The following is a 9,583-nucleotide window of genomic DNA, read 5'->3' as shown; positions in this document are numbered from 1 at the left end:
CCTGCTTCATTTCCCCAATCCTCTATTGGTGCTTCCCGGGGTCACCTCCAATACAAAGTACTTGTACTGGAATTCTTGCTTCAGAGTTTATATTATGGTTTGGATCTAGAATGTCCCCACAAAAGCGCATGTGTTGAAAGCATGATCCCCAATTCACCAAGGTTCAGAGGTGAAATGATTGAATTGTGAGGGCTGTAATCTCATCAGTGGATTAATTCATTTGATGGATTAATAATTTGAGTGACTGTGTTACAGGGAGGTAACTGTGTGCAGGTGGGACTTGGCAAAAGAAGTAGGTCACTGGGGGGTGTGCCCTTGGGGATGATATTTACTCTTGGTTCCCGCCCACCCTGCTGCTTCCCAGTTGCTATGAGCTAAGCGGCTTTCCTTCACCATGCCCCTCAGCCATGATATTTCTGCTTTGGAGCTGACTGACTATGGACTGAGTCTTCCGAAACCCTGAACCAAAATAAATCTTTCCTCCTCTAAGTTGTTCCTGTGGGGTGTTTTGATCACAGCATCGAGAAGCTGACTAACACAGTTTACTTCTGGAAGAGCTCAGACTAAGACCAGATCTGAGATTCCTGGAAATCCAGTAGGAAACTAAATAACATAATTTGATATTTAGAAAATAGAGGACTAATCAGTTGCTCAGTTGAGACAAAGTCTTTCTCTCTCTGCTACCCTTTTCCCCTCTATTCCAAGAAGCACTGTTTACCACCCTCCCCTCTCATTCTCTGGTCTTTTGCAGTATTCATGGTTTTTCTGTCCTCAGGCCTATAAGCTCCTAGATCCTTATTCCCTTTAGAGCTAACAAACTGCCTTGCACATTGGTGAAAGTAAGCAAGTGTTTGAATGATGAAAAAATGGACCTTGTCCAACACACCTCTTGACACACAAAGAAACCAAGGCTCAGTTAGAGGATGTCAATGGGCCACATGTTCCCTGGAGAGTGACAAAGGAGACAGATTAGCCCCCAGTCCCTGACCATACCTCTGGTTTTCCTTTTAGGTTTTGTTTTCATCTTCTCCGAGTGGAGTCCAAGGCTTTTATCAGAAACAGCATGTTTGGAAATGTTAAAAATATCCCTGTCTTGAGTGAGGCGGGTTGTCTTTCCCTTGCTCTGTCAGGCCTGAAGAACTGTGCTTGTTACTACTTAATTTTTCATATCTTGCAAGATGAGACTTAAATGTAACTAGGGAGATGATTCCAGGCTATTCAAATTCCTGTACTGCATTAATTGATTTTGGCAAACCCCAAACATGGAATCAAGTCTGTGTTTCTGTAAATTTGTCCTGGAAGTAGCATCCCTTGAAACCTGGAGTATGGACAGGGCAGTGTTGATTCATGTTGCAGGTGTTCTACTGAGAAGGACCTCAGGTTAAATGAAAGACACTACAAGAAGCAAGCCAGGGGAGAAGATGCCTGTGTAAACCTCTATCCTGAACCCAAAGCAGCAAGACCCTTACTTATCTTGATCTTGGTCTTGGGAGAAGGAATTCCTTCAATGAGAATAAAACTTCTGAAGGGTAAGTTGAATTGGCTGTTGCTGGGCACCTGAAGCTCATTTATTTGTAATTCAATCTCTGAGCTGCACCTATTTCAGGGATCTTTTTGTGATTAAACAAACAAATAAACAAAATCCAACAGTCAAGTATGTTTTGGCCCTTGAAAATTTCTTTGCAAAATTCTTTTGTGGTGCCTGGGCGTGGTGGCACAAGCCAGTAATCCCAGAGGTTCCAGAGGCTGAGGCAGGAGGATTGTGAGTTGAAAGATAGCCTCAGAAATTAATCGAAGTCCTAAGCAATTTAGTGAGACCCTGTCTCAAAATAATAAATAAAAAGGGCTGGGGATGGGGCTCAGTGGTTAAACACTGCTGGGTTAAAAAATATATATATTCTTTTGTGACTTACCTCTTCTATCTTAAATTCCCAGAAACCAATTTAAAATTATTTATTTGTTAATGGCATGTATATGTTCAAAACCAATATTTCAGGAAAAGAAAAATAAGCAGATAGAAAATTGAAATTTCCTGAAAAGAGTTGAGAATGTAGCTCAGTGGTAGAACACTCACCTAGCATGCACAAAGTCTCAGGTTCCACTGCCAGTACTGGAAAAAAAAAATTCACCTAAAAAGTCGCTATCAGGAAATGACTACTGTTACCATTTTGGTGCATCCTTACAGATATAGACACAAACTCATTTAATGGTTCCATGTTACTCTATCACATGGGCATACTAAAATTTTAAAATTCTAGATCCTTTCTTGTCTTTTATGGTTACAAAAAGAGCTGGGATAGGGGCTGGGGTTATAGCTAAGTGGTAGAACACCTGCCTCTCACATGTGAGGCACTGAGTTCGATCCTCAGCACTACATAAAAATAAATAAATAAAATAAAGGTATTGTGTCCATCTACAACATATATATATATATATATATATATATATATATATATATATATATATATATATATATATGCTGGGAGCTTTAAAAACAAACCAAATCTTTGTTTTTAAATTTCATCAATAAATACATCAATATTTTCAAAAGAGAAGGACTCTTATTTGAAAATATAATAGGAATCTTATTTGAAAATATAATATTATTAGCACACCTAAAATTTTTATCAAATAGGACTGGGGATGTGGCTCAGTGGTAAAGCACTTGCCTAGCATGCCCGAGGTCTTGGGTTTGATCCCCAGTACTGAAGGAAAAAAAAAAGCTAAACAGTAATTCTGTATTATCAGAAATTACTTAACATTTAAATTTTCCCAGTTGCTTCATAACTGTTTTTTACTGCCCTTACTTTTGGTAACTACATCTTGAGATACAGGCTTAGTTAGTTCTTTAGGATAAATGATTACATTTGAAATTATTAGGTCCAAGGTATGTTAAATTTAGATCCAGAAAGATCTGAATGTTTTCATTTATTAACCCTAAATGTTCGGAGAGAACATTTTTCATTAAAGTCACTGTGGAAGGAATGAGGAAGAAATCTTTTTACTTGAGGTTTTCATATGCTGGGAAGGGGGGATTATTATTACAAATGTTTATTATTTAGAATTTAAAAAGTTTCCTAATGACTTATTATAGTAGGACTCCAGTCTGATTGCCCTCTTCCCCACTTTCTTCAGTGTTTTGGAGGTCAGAAGGATCTCCCATTGCACTGATCAGCCTCTCTTGAGAAGCAGCCCTCCTTTTTAATAGCCTGAATGGTCTTCCTGAAGGAGCTGGCATCTCTTGCTCAGCAACCAAGAGTCTATTTGTAGAACACAGAACGCATAGGAAGAAGATATATATATATATTCCAATCAAGTGAAGTTCTTATGCCACCCTGGTCATTCAATGCTAGTTTACTTGCTATTTATATTTATCTATGATATTCGCCTTTTTATGGTATTTATAATTTATATAGAAGCAGCAGTGTAGTGCAAACAGACAGAACTGGGTTCAAATTCTGACTTTGTCAGTTATTTCTGTGTAAATCTTGGTCAAATCTTGATCAAATTATTTCCCTTTTCTGAAATTTAGTTATTTAGGAGGCATAATGAGAATTTACTAAGGTGACTACAAAGATGAAGTAATTTGATATGTAGGAGGTACTCAATAAAAATGTGTTGAATGAGTGAATATTGCTAACTAGAATCTTATGAAAAAAATTTTTTGAGCTAGAAAATCTTAGTGCACACCTTCTTTAGAAACTTAAGTTCAGGGAAAAATGTGAAATTTGGTTTTTTTGTTATTCATTTAATAAGCATTTATTAAGCACTGAGTTTGTGTCAGGTACTCAAGAAATAATACTTAGTAACACATAGTCACTGCTTTCAAAGGATAAGGAAGGATAGACATGTTTTTAAAAGTACTGAACTATCTGTGATATCATAGAATTATCTGGGGCTGTGTTATTCAATATAGTGGCCACCACACAGTGGCAGGTATAGAACTTTTCCCTCAGTGCAGAAAGTTCTCCTGGTAGATCATTTGCAGATTTACCTCGAATTCATACAATTTTGAGGTGTTCTACATTGGGTTGGAAGCCCCTTATCATATGGGCAAGAAAAAAATGATAGGCATCACTAACTAAAACTAAAATCACAGTTAGGAGTTTTATTATAAGTCAAGAGTCTGAACTTGTGAAAGTTTTATCTAACTTTCTGGCTGAGTTGGCTGCAGTAAAATAATGAGTCACTTGTTGGTCTCAGCATGGATGGGCTAAGTTTCCTATGTCTACCCAGTAGCTCTATGGTTGTCTGGGTCTCTGTGGCCACATGTGATAGGTGTATACTGTATCAGGGAGAGGTTCTCATGGCTTCCTCAAGATTTTCATGGAACTAGATCACTTCTCCTGCAACGTGCTTGCAGTCTTCTAACAAGGATATCACGTGGTTTTTACTTCCGGTAGGCTGTATTCACTTAACATGACTGATTGATTTGTATGTCTCAGAGATCATCATGGGCCATGTGCTGCAGATATGAAAGGATTAAGATGAAAACTTCATAATCTATCAGAGGAGACAAATATGAAAACACATAGTCATAACCAAGGCACAATGAAAGAAGTGCTACAACAGGCCAGCTGCTGGGAAATTTTGAAATAGGCAATTACATTCAATTTATGGGACTAGAGAAGGTGTGATAAAGGAGATGGCATCTGAGCACATCCTTAGAGGATATGTTGGAACAGAATAGCATGGAAGATGCTATCACTGGAAATTCTTCCACATTCAAGTTTGAGAAATCTTAAGTCCTTCCAGGGTACAGACAGTGGCTTCTGCTTTCGTCCTGAACTTGCTGTCTTCTTGGAGACTTCCAGACTCTCTAACCATCCTCTTCTCATGGGCCTTCTTGTACTTTTATGGGAGACTCCATGCTCAGGGTTTGTAATAAATTTTGATGGCACTCCCTTGTCCTTTGGCTTTTGTATTTATCTGTCTACTTTGTCTTGCTAAAAACAAGGTTATTCATTCCATATGAGGTCTTTAAACTCTCTAGTTTAACACAGCATTTCCTTGTGTCTTCCCTAATTTGCTTCCCAGTGCTGTGTGTGAAAGGCGAGTGACTCACCCTAGACGGAAATTCAACCAAGAGATTTTATTGGGGGTGGGGGCTGCCCCAAGGGGAAGAAAAGGAGAGGAAGAGAGCAGCAGCATGAGCCTGCAAGCTTCAGTTTAAGAAGGGTTGCTTTGGCGACGTGGTGGGTACTGATTGGCAGGGTGACTCAGGAAGGGGCAAGTGGACACTGTGTCCAGCGGGGATTGATTGAGAAAACTTTTGACTTTAGCGCCCTTCAGCTTGACACCCTTCGGAGAGGGAGGGGTAAGGGATTATGTGATGTTAAAAGGCAAGGTCTCCCACACACCCAACAGTGTAGAGGGAGGGATTTATCCTTATCTTCTTACTTCAGTTTTTATTGTCTATACAAGGCTCTTTCCTTAGCTGTAAATCAAGGATTTGTAGGGCACAAAGCTTACTTAACCTTGCAAATGCTCTTTAAGAAAAAGAATACAGGGGCTGGAGTTGTGGCTCAGTGGTAGAGTGCTTGCTTAGCATGCGTGAGACACTGGGTTCAATTCTCAGCACGGCATACAAATAAATAAGTAAGTAAATAAATAAATAAATGAAATAAAGATCCATCAACATCTAAAAAAATTAAAAAAAGAAAAGAATATAAAATTGTAAATACCAAATTAAAGTTAAGATTTATTCAGAAGGAGCCTGTGTAAAGGGTCCTGAAGCTTACTTCACAGTATGTCTACCTCTGTCCTAAAATAAAAATAAACCAAACACCAAAATTTCCCTTTGCTTACTACTGCAAACCATTGTTCCATATCTCCTCCTCTGCATTCTGAAACTTCTCAAGGACATAGTCTATGTACAATTTCTTCACTTCCACATCATTTTGACCCCATGCCCACCATTCTATTGCAATGATTTTCTCTAAAATACCACTGACCTCCTCCTAATTCTAATGCCCGTGGCCTTTTCTTGATCCTCAACTTTCTAGTCCTTTCTCAAAATAATTTGATACATAAGTTATCCATTGACTTCTTAAAAGGACTCATTTCCCAATGGTGGGCTTTCTTCAGGGTCCCTTCAACAGGTTGTCCTCCCTCCTTTGACTCAATGATGACACCGGGGCCATGGCTTCCCCATCACCTATGTATGGCTGACCCACATTATATATCCCATCCTCTGCTTCCTTATAAACTTTAGGCCTAAGATACAAATTCTCTACCTGCAGTACCATTAGCTCACCAAACTCAACATCTTTTCTTGGCTGTGTCAGTGAAATCACTCTCTTCCAGCTACCTGTTCTAGAAATTAAACAAAACTTTCTCCCCTTCTATTCCCTCATCATCTTTAAGGAGCCAGCAGTTCTACCTTAGAAATATTCCTTGAATCAGGGTGGTCCTTTCTATTTCCACGGTCACTTGCCCTACTTCAGTTTCTCTCACTATTGATTTGGACAAATCCAAAGGCTCTTTATTGTTTGGCACTGGAGAACCTCACAGCTGGGTATAAATGATCCCATTGAATTCATGTCAGGCCATCTAGAATCTGGATTTCCTGCCTCTTCTTGGTGGCTACTTCACTCCTTTAAACCTACTGTAATCCTTTTTGTACACCAATGCCAGATTGATGTTAAAAGTGATGACTCTCAAAAGAAACAATCAATGAGGTGAAGAGAGAGCCCACATTTTGGGAGAAAATTTTTGCCACACACATGTTAGATAGAGTACTAATCTCCAGGATATATAAAGAACTCAAAAAATTTAACATAAAAAAAAAAAAAACAACCCAGTCAATAAATGGGCTAAGGAGCTGAACAAACACTTCTTAGAAGATGTAAAACTGATCAACAAATATATGAAAAAATGTTCAACATCTCTAGTAATTAGAGAAATGCAAATCAAAACTACTCTAAGATTTCATCTCACTCCAGTCAGAATGGCAGTTATCAAGAATACAAGCAACAATAACTGTTGGAGAGGATTTAGGGAAAAGGCACACTAATACATTTTTTGCTGGTGGGACTGCAATTGGTGCAGCCAATCTGGAAAGCAGTATGGAGATTCCTTAGACAACTTGGAATGGAACCACCATTTGACCCAGCTATCCCATTCCTTGGTCTGTACCCAAAGCACTTAAAAATAGCTTACTGTAGTGACACAGCCACATCAATGTTTATAGCAGCACAATTCACAATAGCTAAACCATGGAACCAACCTAGATGCCCTTCAATGGATGAATGGATAAAGAAACTGTGATACACACACACACACATACATATATACACACACAATGGAATATTACTCAGCATTAAAAGTGAATAAAATTTATGGCATTTGCAGGTAAATGGACGGATTTACAGAATATTATGTTAAGCAAAGTAAGCCAATCCCAAAAAAACAAAGGCTGAATGTTTTCTCTGATAAGTGGGTGCTAATCCATAATGGGGCAGGGGGGAGCATGGGATGAGTGGAGGAACTTTGGATGGGTCAAAGGGGAGGGAAGTGAAGGGAGGGAGCATGGGGATAGGAAAGATGGTGGAATGAGATGGACATGATTACCCTAGGTACATGTATGAGTGCACAAATGGTGTGACCTTACTTTGTGTAGAACCAGAGAAGTGAAAAATCATGCCCCATTTTGATTAGAACAAATAAATAAATAAATTTTAAAAAAAGTGATGACTCTCACCAAATGAAACTATGGTCCCTGGCATGGTATGTTAAGGCTCCAAAAATCTGGTCAAAAAATTCTCAGCTTTCTCTTTCTCTTTGCCCCTTCCTGTACTGTATAATCAAGTGGGTTCTTGAATATTCTCTGAACATGGCTATACTTCTATGCAAGTAATATCTGGAATTAATTTCTTTCTCCCGTGATAGTTAGTAGTTCAGTAGTTTGAATCTCTCATCACATCTGTTCTGTCTTTATTTATGTGTCTGTATCAGATACTGTGGTAAGTCCTCAGCATCCACTGTATACTATATGATTGGAAATCGAATGGGTGATCCCATGTATTTGCTTGTTTGCTTTGTCATTTCTGACCAATGATACACGAGGGAAATCTACTGGGAGGATTCTTGGAAAGGTTCCCATGTCTTGGAAGGACATATGAAAGAATATGTCCTTTCTGCCACTGCGTATTAAGTCTGGATATGACCTGCAAAAAAAAAAAGTTTCAGCCAGCTTGCTTTCAGCTTGACAAAGGAATTGAATCTGGGCTCTTGATGATATTTTTAAGGCTCAAATCAACCAATCCTGGAGCCTGCTCTGCTTCTGAACTTCCTATCATGTGAAGCAATACATTTCCTTATTTTTCAAGCAATTTTCAATCATAGTTTTCTGTTACTTGCAGTCTGAAGTTTTTGATGCTATATATTAAATTTCTTGAATTTGGAACATCTTTTTAGCTCTATTAGGGCATAAGCACATTGTAGATTCTCAAAAAGGATTGTTAAATTAATACTTGTACATATTTCTGAGATATAACTAATACAAATAAATTGCAATTTAGGGATCTCTTTATTGTCTTCCATCAATTTAGAGGTGAAATAACGTTTAGATAGATTAAATAACTTGTTTAGGGCATTTTATTTCTCAGTCATATTTGTGACTAGGTTGTTCCCCTTTATTTCAGATCCTTGTTTATGACTGCCATATCTGTCAGGGTCCTAAATACTGGGGACTGAAGGAAAATGAAAATGACAAGTCACAACTGTGTTTAACCCAGCCGATACAGCATGTGAATTGGATTATTTCTTGCTTAAAGCTCAGGATTAAAACCTTTTCTCCCATCCCAGTGTCTATACTGGAGTCACTGCAAATTTTATATGCAGAAGTATTTTCCTGATAAGATGGATCATAGCTTTAATTAGATTCTCAAAGGTTGTTTGTGACCCTTTGAAGACTGAGAAGCAAATGTAACATGTTATAACACTCAGGAGTAAGTGAAAATAAAAAATTTTTAAAATGTTTCTTATTCAGTGGACTTAACACCTCCATGTGTTCTGTATTTTGTCACCTAAGGGGATCAGTAGACCAAAGACCTCTTGTAGATCATGAAGCAGGAGACATGTAGGCAATCAGGTACCTCTGATCGAGACCAGTGTAAAAGAAAAATGTAGGGCCCTTTGTTGAAATTTAAGAATTTCAAGATGGTGGCAGCAGAGCACTAAATTAAGCACTGGATCCTTCTAAGTTAGAAGTCCTGTGTAAATACATGGGTCACACACCTCTGAAGCTGGTCCTGCCTCTAGTACACATTACTGCACACACTATGCCTCCCCAATTATCTTGTATTCCTTTGAATTGCAGTCCTTCATCTATTTTTGGAGCACCTAGAATGTGCCAGGGATTGTGCTCACTACTGGGGATTTCAGATGGCCTTTGCTATGTAACAGGTCTTTTTTCTAGATCCTGGGAATACAGCTCTGAATAAGACACTTGTGTTGGGCAGCGACAAAGAAAAAATAAACAGGAAAATACCAGATAGTGATTGGTGCAGAGCAATAAATTAGGATAGAGTGATGTGATATAGAGTGTCTGGGTGGCTATTTTAGATTAGGTGGTTCGGAC

This window comes from Marmota flaviventris, chromosome 2 (assembly GCF_047511675.1).
Source record: "Marmota flaviventris isolate mMarFla1 chromosome 2, mMarFla1.hap1, whole genome shotgun sequence".
Taxonomy (NCBI): domain Eukaryota; kingdom Metazoa; phylum Chordata; class Mammalia; order Rodentia; family Sciuridae; genus Marmota; species Marmota flaviventris.
Note: the sequence above shows the minus strand (reverse complement) of the source record.